General features: G+C 32.7%; 1 long non-coding RNA gene across 1 annotated transcript in view; it reads left to right on the top strand.

Annotated features, from left to right (window-relative positions):
• LOC111085892 overlaps positions 1 to 9,312 on the top strand; it is a 10,523-nt gene extending 1,211 nt beyond the window's left edge. Inside the window, exons 2-3 of the long non-coding RNA XR_002610665.1 lie at positions 5,886 to 5,982; positions 8,467 to 9,312. This is a non-coding gene — a long non-coding RNA (uncharacterized LOC111085892). The remainder of the gene's footprint in view (positions 1 to 5,885; positions 5,983 to 8,466) is intronic.
• The last annotated feature ends 2,133 nt before the right edge of the window (positions 9,313 to 11,445 follow it).

Genomic DNA, 11,445 nt, shown 5'->3' with positions numbered 1-11,445 from the left:
ATGTGCTGAAGAGTCTAGATTCTAGTAAACAAATGTTAGGGATATGTTTTGAAGAGCCTAGCTTTCAGTGAGATAAATGTTAGGAATGTGTGCTGAAGAGTCTAGATTCTAGTAAACAAATGTTAGTGATATGTGCTGAAGAGTCTAGATTCTAGTAAACAAATGTTAGGGATATGTTTTGAAGAGCCTAGCTTTCAGTGAGATAAATGTTAGGAATGTGTGCTGAAGAGTCTAGATTCTAGTAAACAAATGTTAGTGATATGTGCTGAAGAGTCTAGATTCTAGTAAACAAATGTTAGGGATATGTTTTGAAGAGCCTAGCTTTCAGTGAGATAAATGTTAGGAATATATGCTGAAGAGTCTAGATTCTAGTAAACAAATGTTAGTGATATGTGTTGAAGAGTCTAGATTCTAGTAAACAAATGTTAGGGATATGAGCTGAAGAGTCTAGCTTCCAGTAAACAAATATTAGTGATATGTACTGAATAGTCTAGCTTCCAGTAAACAAATGTTAGTGACATGTACTGAAGAGTCTAGCTTCCAGTAAACAAATGTTAGTGATATGTACTGAAGAGTCTAGCTTCCAGTAAATAAATGTTTGGGATATGTGCTGAAGAATAACTTCTAGTAAACAAATGCTAGTGACATGTGCTATTTACTATAAAGACTAGATCCCTGGTATAATGAGTGTGTGTTCTATAAACTCTAGATACGTCATTCCAGTTGGACGTTAGTAATGTTTGCTGTGGAAATTGCTTCTGGTAACATAAAGCCCGATGGTTTATGTTATAAAAATAAATTTCAATTAGAATCTTTATTAATGATGTGGACAATAGTTTCCAGTGAGATACAGGTTAAAGATATATGACTAAAAAACAGTTTCTCTATAGAATGAGTTATTAGATATTTGTATTATAGACTCTAGAGATCTGTTTCCTGTGAGCTATATGTTTGTGTTAAGTGATGTGTGCTGAAGAGGCAAGGCATGATTAAAATATATTTAAGAGATATATACTCTATTCGTGTGGAGGTATTTTCCTTATATGCATTTTACTGAAATTTAATCAGGTTTATACCATTAGGTTAGGATATACAACTGCTTGGAGTTTAGTAATGCTTGTTAACGTTTGGTGTAGAGACTAATTTTCAGTAAGAGGTGTGTTTGCATAAGTTTGTTTGTAATTAAGCACAAAGCTACACAATGGGCTATCTGTGCTCTGGCCAACACTGGTATCGAAACCCAGTTTCTAGCGTTGTAAGTCCGCAGACCTCCCGTTATACCACTGGGGGCATTTGCACAAAAGACTCAACTTTCTTCTAACATATATATGCTAGTGATATGCATCCTGTAAGATATATATATATATATATTTGGTAAGGAATGTTGTATATTGTGTTCCTGTGAAATATACTGTGTTGTCTCTAGTGTTATCGACCTGAGTCTTGGCGATTTCTTAACAATAAATGAAACAAGGTAGAAGTTTAATCTGCATGATACACAAAATAAATACAAGTCCAACAGACTCTACTTTTCACGGAAGGGAAAGAGAAAATACCTTTTTAAACATCAGCGGTATCGAGTCTGTCTTAACCCTAACGTCACCCTGTTCTATCTAAAATGGAAATCGTCAGTTTTCACAACTAAAACGTATATATTCGTTATTTTTGAGATCTATTATTTGCTCTTAAATGCCGATATTTTCTATTTAGTTTCTTCATAAACGTTGCACAACAGACCGGCTCAAGTAGTCATATAACCTTAATCTGGATGTAAGTCGAAAATAAAAACGTGTACAAAATAATGAGAGAGAAATACTTTACAGCCTAATTTGTCGTTAAGATATTCATGGCGATATTTAAGATCCGAGACATTTCATGCAATCTAGTAAAAGTCTTAGAAAACAGAAATCGAAAATCTCTTAGACTTTAATAGAGGAAATAAAATATAATTATTATTATTCATATTTGCTAGGTTTCTTCACTGGTTACCAGTTACGTCATAGCGTTATTGGTCCGAGGACTTATACTTTACCCAGTTTTATGAATTAACCATCCTTACAATCCAAAGCTGTCCTAAATTAGAAACGTGACATACAAAGGAAGTAAACTCAGTAATATAGCATATTAATTCCTGTACTTAGACGATTCATCAGAACTGAGGAAACTATTTACTCAGATATTTCATAATCACTTTGTTCTTGTTCTGTGAAACATTTAGCTATCTATTTTGCTTCTTGAATCATTTGATCAGCTGTATTCGCATTTTATCATTAATAATTTAGCGCCAGTTTACAACTCAATGGATAGCATCACGTGCTATTCCACGCACCTGCTCGACCCTCCCATTATACCTGGCATGCATATATTGCTAAATTACATACATATAAGTTTAAAGTAGTCAACTACTTGCCATTATACACCTTTCCCGTTTATTCAGAAATCAGTGATATTTTAACGTATTTACATTCACCAGATTATGCCATTTCCAGAAGCTTTTCATGTGCCAGTTTTTGTTAAATTTAGAAAGGACTCCTTCCAGAATTTCACAAGAGCCAGAATTGTCTGTGACCTTTATAGGGGGATGGGCATACAATCCTTTCCTGTGAGTTGAATTAGTCACTGCTCTCTTAAAATAAAATTACTTTGAAGTCCCCCTAAATACGTGTAACTGTGTTGTTGTTTTTTTCCACTGGCTAACATTGAGTAAATTTTAGACAGGCAACTTACATTATAAGCAACAGAAGAACATTTAATAAACTTAGAAAATATAGCTACAACGACGTACTTTTGGCTGACAAGAATAACTTTTTATACTTGCAGAAGTAGACGGGGAACACACAATCAAGCAGCATTTCAGATACAACACAGAATGAAAGTACTTGGAAATATGGAAATACACTAAACAAAGATAGATAACTTGAAAATACTACGTATATGTAGCAATGTTTATCCCTTTTTTCTAACTTCATTGTTATCTAATTTTATTGTATTCTACAATAGAGCTGTTATTCTATACTATATTCTGTTGTTTGATATTTTTAAGCTAAAAGGTTTTACACCCAGGTGGCTGGCCCAGTGTGATTAAATATAGATGTTAATTAACACCTTTGTATTGGTTAAGATTACGGTTTAATTTAAATTTCTATTAACAGCATTTCTATCATTTCGTCTGTTAATAATATTTTTTCTGTTGAGGATTTTTAGCTTAGAAAAATAAAAAGAACGACACGTATTCAAAAAACATGAGATGGAGATTTTAAATCTTCCCAGAAACGAGTAAAAAGCTGTCTCTTCAATAAAACAGCTTTTGCAATCTGTACGTTCTTTTGCAGACACATCTCCAGAAGAATAATTGTCTGTATACTTTTTGGACACAAAGTGACCTGTTTTTTGCCAGCTAGAAATGTAAATTGCACTTTGATGTTAGTTTCATATGATTTGATTGTTTTTAACCAAAACGTTTATTGCTTAGGAGAAATTTGAAATAAAACCTGATGAACAGGGATATCTGTTCAAGATTCCCTTTCTTCTTCATAGGTGTCTGTTTAAACATTTCACGTGTTTAAGGAAATATATTTAAATATCTTCTCCCTAGGCAATTAAAATATTTCTAAACGAGGGAAACAAAAGTATTACAGAAATATCAATCATGAGTTCATATCTCATTCTGCTATAAAACGACTACGGAAGATCGTTTGTTTGTTGATTTGTCGGTTTGTTATTAAGCACAAAATTATCTGTCCTCTGTTCATCACTGGTATCAGAACCTGGTTTTTAGCAGTATACGTCCTCAGACTTAGCACTAAGCCAGTAGAATGTGCCAGCGTGTTTCAAATTTCTGAGGTGTTTTAATTATTATTACTGTAGTGTGAGGTATATTTTAGTATAATATATTTTCATCCTTTAAATGTGATTTATATTAAGTGGTAATGTGTTTGTTTTTCTTTTGAAATATAATAAAAACCACTTGATTTATTTTACACTTTGAGGAATGAAATCATAATTTAATTAGGGTAGAATCACACGATTAGACCAATGTTCACTGTTTATCTTCAATTTAAATACTACATTGTTTTAAGCTATATTTACAATGTTTTATTTTAGTTGTTTGCCAGACGAAGCTGCTAATACATTAATGACGCTTGTTTGAGAAAGTTTACAAAGTAGTTCTAGAATATCCAGAATGTTCGTGAATTTTAATGATCGAGTGACTTTTTGAAATATCTAGAAACAAGGGTACATTGTAAATACGAGAATCGGAAAGCATTAAGTCAGTTTTCAGTTCGTTCAGTAATTGACAAGTTAGTGAAGTATACAGATCAGTGTTATCACGTATATTCAGATTAGCCATCAAATTGTACAAGTAAGTAGATATGTACATTAGTCACTGTTCCATTAGTGAGTAAATTTCTGTTGAAAGTGAAAATATTGCTTGTAAACAAGGGCTTACAAATTAAAACAAGTGATAGTAGCCTGTAGCAAACGTTAAGGAAGAATTAAAATAATTTGTTGTCTCTATGTGGATTAGACTTTGCATAATTTTCACGAAATAATTTATAAGAATCTGTTCAACGAAAGGACACATTGCAACATGTTTAACCCAACATAGTAAAGTTAGGTTTAACGTTACATTTACTATGTCTACATTTATATTGCTAATTTTTCTGACAACTTAGGTATCAAAATATACTAGACCACCCGTGAACCTTTGGGTCACCCACTATTCAGAGGTTATAAGGAATTCAAGCTAATTTCAATATTGCACCGAAATGAAGGTTTATTTTGAGATAATTTAATTAAATATTTCAAAACATTCCTGTTATTCATAATTCAAGAAAAGATATTTGATTGTTGATCGGGAGTAAAAGGAAAGACCATTTCATTTTTCAAAAAGTGAAGTCAGAGTTTTAGGTATTGTGATGAACAAATCTTATTCACAGTTGATTCCAAACGACTGAAAATAAGAAATAACAGATAATAGTAATGTTATTCATGGTTTATTAGAACATAATTGCTATCAAAAACCAAAAAAGCTATTTCAGAAAAACATTTCATATTTACTTGCTCAGATTACTGCAAGAAACAACAAAACCTGATAACTGATACACTACGAAATTCACCAAATGAAAAACCTTTCTCACTGTCTCACAGCGAATGATTTTTTGACTGAGAAAATTTTATCATTTCCTTACCTACCATAACCAAGGCACATTATTGAGAAATTCTTCAAGATCTTGTTTTTGTCATCTTACACCTTTTAATGAAGATGGGAACATTGACAGGGAAATAGATTTGAACGAAAACGTTTCGTGAAGAGTGCGAACGGTAGTGTGATGTAAATTTACTCATGCTAGAAATTTTCATAGAAGTGACCCGAAAAACGGCGCTAACTCGGTAACCCGTAGCCCAATTTTAATGAAACTTGTTTTATTCTGTTTCTATTCTCATTTCAGGGGGTACCGTATTCTTGCAAATATGACGCTATTGTGTGCCGTTTTTGTTGTATTTAATTACAGACAAGCAAACAAACAAACAATCTCAGAGTTTTAGTAGTATGTAGATTTCATATGCATTGTTGTTTATTGATTTCTTGTAGTTAATTTTGAAAAATGAATTTGATATGTTAAAATAATCAAGTTTGTACTCATAGTATTAACAATAGTGCTTATATGTTAAAGTCTAGTGTTTTTTTTCAACACTCAATTGACCTGGAAAAAATGAAAACTTATTTCATTTTTTAATACCGTAATTTCAATATTTTAGCAATTTGAATGAATTTAAGGAGATTTTATCTGATATTAAGTCTGTTATATCCAAGCTGCCCTGATGGCAGACGCAGCGTGGTTGACATATTATAACATATCCTCTTTTGCTTTCACTTACAGGTACTTGGAATTATTAATGTAGTCGTTCTCTTCGACACTGTGGTTATATGACCTGCTCCAGGAACAAGAAGACTATCTTGCTGGTTCGCTAGTTCTTGTAAATGACAGCATAGTTAATACAAATAAAATAAGATAATAATAATAATTATTATTATTAAAAAAATGGAATAAATAATATTGTTTATTAATTTTAACCTAAAACTTTAATGTAGAAAAGCTATTTCCAAGTACACACATTTATGCAAACTTTTAAAAAAGATAAAGAAATAAAACCAGTGATATCCTACCCTCCTTAGAAGTGGGTTGCCTAACAATCTACGCAAATCATCAAGTAATAATAAAAATAAGACAAGATAACAGAAAGAAAACCCTTTAGCACAGATTCCCCATCCCTTTAGAAGAGGCTAGTCTGACAGAATACACAGAAATGAAATGGAAATAAATGATATAATGGGAAAATAAACTTCATTGCTAAAATAAGAACCCTTTTCTTTAATTTTAATTTTAAAGGCAAAGTACATCAAAATATAGAAAAATCCAGTCAGTTACGATATACAATGGAATACACAGTGAAAAGTACAGTAAACACACACATATATATATAATAATACTAACCCATTATTAATACGTTAGCAGAATCAAAAACAACATGTATAATAATGAATTAATTGTTTAAATGATACACTACAATACATTTGTAATAGACAAAGATACCAAAATATATAAAAAAGACTAACCTCTTTTCGCTCACACACATTCGAGTGTACGAACAGGCAGTGAGTAGTTAAACATGTAAAATGCACACATTAAAATACACAGTATAAAATAAAAATAAGTACCCACAAAAACTTTAAATCTTTGAGAAATAGCCAATAACAACGAGTATGTCTTGATGACCTCTCGCGATCTCTGGAAGTGAAACAGCAATATCCAGGGCTGACCTCTGCAGCGAAGACCCAACAATTCTCTGTTAGAGCTTACCTGCCTCAGCTAGTTCATCCTGTGGGTGACACCGTACAGTATTCAAATACAATTTTAACAGTTTTATGGGTTGTTTGCTTGTTCTTTGAATTTCGCGCAAAGCTACACGAGGGCTATCTGCCCAAGCCGTCCCAAATTTAGCAGTGAAAGACTAGAGGGAAGGCAGCTAGTTATCACCACCCACCGACAACTCTTGGGCTACTCTTTTACCAACGAATAGTGCGATTGACCGTCACATTAGAACGCACCCACGGCTGAAAGAGAGAGCATGTTTGGTGAGACGGGGACCCTCAGATTACGAGTCAAGCGCCAGTTTTATGGACCATGCAGTATTCTTTGATGTAGAAAGCAAAGACACAAAGGTAACTAGAACAAGCTAAATTCAACAGTTTTCTGGACCACATAGTTATGCCAAAACTGCATAGAAACTAATTAAACAAAATTAAAAACTTCTATATAAATAAAAGTATGCAAAATACGTATAATATGCCTGCACATCACAAAAGGATAAAACTTGTAAATTTGGGTAAACTGTGCTACTGATGCCTGATGTAATGCTAAATTTTCATAATAGTACTAATACGTCCATATCACTACTACTTAGAAGTTTGTTGGAAAGCTTTAACATTCCAACCATTGTTTATGTTCCTTAACTGAAAGATCAGCCACTATTATTGTGATATGCAGTCATATCAGGAGTTTTCTGTCTGCTTTTAGTAATATAGGAATTTAGAAATTTTTCTTTCCTCTAGTTTCCATGCAGTTTTGACATAAACACATGGCTCCGAAAACTATTGAAGTTGGCCTTGTTTTTGTTGTTTTGTTTCTTTTTCCTCTGTAGGAGTTAATATATATTATTATCGATGATATATTGCAGCAACCTAGCACATCCATCTTGAAATGGTATTAGACTGTAATATCCTTTGCTGGCTAAATGAATGATGTCTGTATGTTAAAGCCAGCAAATGCTGTAAGAGAGAAATGGCTATGAGGTTATGTTGTCAAATGGACAAATAATCTCAGTTTATCTGTTGAATTCAAGTGCACTTTCTTGGTTCAGTTGTGTGAGAAGATCTTAGAGTAAAGACCTTGTTTTTAGATCATTCATTACGTTTTAATTCTGCAGAGATAAATCATGAGAAAATGAAAGATGTGTGTGTCTAAATATCACCTAGTAGATTATCGAATGTGATTCTGTCTTCACAAGTTTTATTAAAAACTTGACCCCTCTCTTTGTTCAATACACTATAGAACTCATTTAAATTGTCAGGTCAACTACAGTTACTTCACAAATTTCCTGCTCATTCCTGCTGTTAAAACTTCATATCACATACTTGCAAGAAAATCAATATTATATGAGAATACTGAATTTTATAATGAAACCTTACTCCTGGAATATCAGATTCAGTTCCAACTACTTTTACAAAACTTCAGTTGAAAGCCATATCATTGAAAGAAATTGCAATAACATCATCAAAAAGCTACACAGGCTAAACATTAAGCTCTTTCAAAGCAAGTCTGTAAAAAGTCAAACTTACTCAATATAACTATGTTTGTATATATAAATATATGTTAAATATTTCTGTACTATTTTTACCAGAGATGAAATTGAAGAAAGAATCTGTGACGTAGAGACCTAATGCATTCCTTGATTGGCCTTACCCTCTGTTGTGGATTGCAGTTTCGCCTACTCAAGGTTCATCAGTATAGCTTGGGTCAGCAAACCAAAGAAATACCATTAGTTCTCTTATAATGGTAAAGTGTACATAATATATTAATTTTAAGGGCCAAGAGGCCATAACAAGGTTAGTTATAAAACGGGTGTTTTCAATTATTATTCTTAAATTACGTTAACTATGTAGATCGTTGTTGTTTCACACCTCATGGGTGATTCTAAACTATACATGTCTTTGTGCATAATACACACATTTCAACTTTTATCATTGATATTATTAAAATTCAATGAACGGTTGAGCCCCTGTTTTCTTTCTTCCCCCACGCATCCCATCTACGGATTAGTAACATACGAATATACAGCATACGGTTTGAACACAGCACGGCTTCAATATTTTCAAGTTTTGCGATCCCCAAGCAGCAATGTCAGAGTATTGTAACTCCGCGCACTTGTCATAGGTTTATTTCCTGCCCGATAACTTCAAGAACACGGAAACCTGGGCTATCATACAATCTAGCAATCTGTTTTTTTTTAAAAACTGAAGCAGGTTAGATATGGAGCTACCACTCTGGATTTGTATTTCACTTCTTATGCAACAACTTAGGTCTTTTTGTTAAATAAATGTGAAGGATAAGTATCATTTATGTCTGTTTGTTATGAATTTCGCGCAAAGCTACACTAGGGCTATCTGCGCTAGCCGTCCCTAATTTAGCAGTATAAGACTAGAGGAAAGGCAGTTAGTCATCCCCACCCACCGCCAACCGTCACATTATAGCGTCTCCCCGGCTGAAAGGGCGAGCATGTTTGGTGGGACGGTGATTCGAACCCGCGACCCGTAGATTGCGAGTCGAGCGCCCTAACCACCTGGCCATGCCGGGCCGCCTTTTATTTGGGAAGAGCATTCTGAAACATCATGGCCAGGTGGTTAGGGAGCTTGACTGAGGGCCAGTCACTTATGTCACTGAAGTGTATTCGTTATTGCAATATTTAACAGTTTGAGGAAACAAAAAATGTGTTAATTTCCAACCGTTTTCTATACTTTTATTAAATGAATAATATCAAAATTCACACCAGAGGTTGGATAATTTATTTTAATATAATAAGAATAACTAATACAAAAGTGTAGCTTGTTACCGAAGAGTCTAAAATACATCAGATTCAAATATTCATGTATTATTTATCATAAATATTTAATTTTATTGCTCTATGTGTGTGTAAGGAGATTGATTTTATCTACTTAATATTTTTATTTGTTTTATAATTTTTTTAGAAGTAGTGAGTAAATACATAAGCTAAAAAATAAGTGTACTCAATTTTAATTAAAGTTACGTGTACAGTTAGACTATACGATAATGTTTTTTTTTTCAGTTTTTAGCTCAAAACCATATAATGGGCTATCTGTGCTCTGCCCGCTCCAGCTATTAATTCCCGATTTTTAGTATGCCCCCGAAGGCTATATATATATATATATATGAATAAATCAATGAGTAAAGATATAATAATACTAGTTACCATGTATACTAAGGAATGGAAATGACGTAACTGTACTTAGTTTTGATACCAGTATACTTGTACCCAGAAATCTTGACCTTTCATCCGAACAATTCACGTGAACCTACTGTGATAGAAAATTACCGTAGAGATAAAACACGCAAATGTTCTATATATATATATCCGCAATTTTCTATATCACGGCACCACAAAACTTCAATATATATCAGTGTTCTTCTTAGCACGATACTATTATCTGCGAAAATTTTCTTTTTTGATCATTATGAAGTGATTGAAACTGTTAAAAAAGAGAAGCAGAATAAAATAACAGTGATTGATATTCACCGAAACGTTTTTACTGCCAATGGACAGAAGTAAAATGACGTTTTTTTCTATAATAAAATATTGGTTATACGAAAGGAGATTTGACACGCATGTTATTTCTGAATAAAAACCAGAAAGACAGTTTCTTCTTGCATAGCACGGCTGAATTTAAACTTTACACTACTTTCAAGTAGAAGAGGTTCATATTACAAACTGATTTGTTTGAAAAAGGTTCTTTGCGTGTTTGTTATAAGTTCTAAGCCGTTTAACGTCTTGTGTTGACGTGGAGTTTTATCGATAAGAGCATTAACATCGCTCTGAATTGGGAGCCCACCATTTTAGTTTCTAAATAATGAATTTCTAAATTATACAAACGGCTCATTTCAAAAATAAGCAGTCTTGTACCAAAAGACTGTAGACCAACTTATGAATTATCTATTTCAAGCTCAGATAATTACTCTCTGCATTATATGTGGTTTTAAAAATATTACTCGAGGCGTCGTTGAAACTCCAAAGAAAGGTGTATATGCTCATTCTATAAGAAGATTAAGCATTATATATAGATAAGTGAAACAAGATATTGCGTCTAATATACCGTTAAATAACAAATAGGTTCTATATAATTTTATCATAAGATGAAATTCGGAGTGGTTAAAAAAAGTCACTCCAGTTCTAAGATAATTTAATTACTTGGAAAAAGGAGTGAGCCTCCTGCATGAAAGACTTTAAAGTTCTGTCAGTAAACAAACGAAAGTTGTTTGAATCAAGAAAAAAAAGAGACATTTAAATATTCATAAACATATACAGTATAATGAGACATATAGATAGTTGCAACAAGCAGAGAAACTAGAACCTCTGACATGAACAACAACGGGGCAGAAAAAAAAATTAACGAAATACAGTGTTGTAACGAATTTGTTATTATATATTTATTTTAATGTAAACGTTTGTTTGAATTGAGTTTATATTTAAAAACATTCATAGCTTGTAGTGTTAGATATGTATTGTGAAATTCCGCCTATTCTCCAAAGTTGCAGAAGATTCTCAAGAGTAAGAATCAGCAATATATACGTAAACGTTTAAATATAG

The sequence above is a fragment of the Limulus polyphemus genome, unplaced genomic scaffold, assembly GCF_000517525.1.
Source record: "Limulus polyphemus unplaced genomic scaffold, Limulus_polyphemus-2.1.2 Scaffold30, whole genome shotgun sequence".
Lineage (NCBI taxonomy): Eukaryota > Metazoa > Arthropoda > Merostomata > Xiphosura > Limulidae > Limulus > Limulus polyphemus.
The sequence above is the reverse complement of the archived record's forward strand: the minus strand, read 5'-3'. Positions and strand labels throughout refer to the sequence as shown.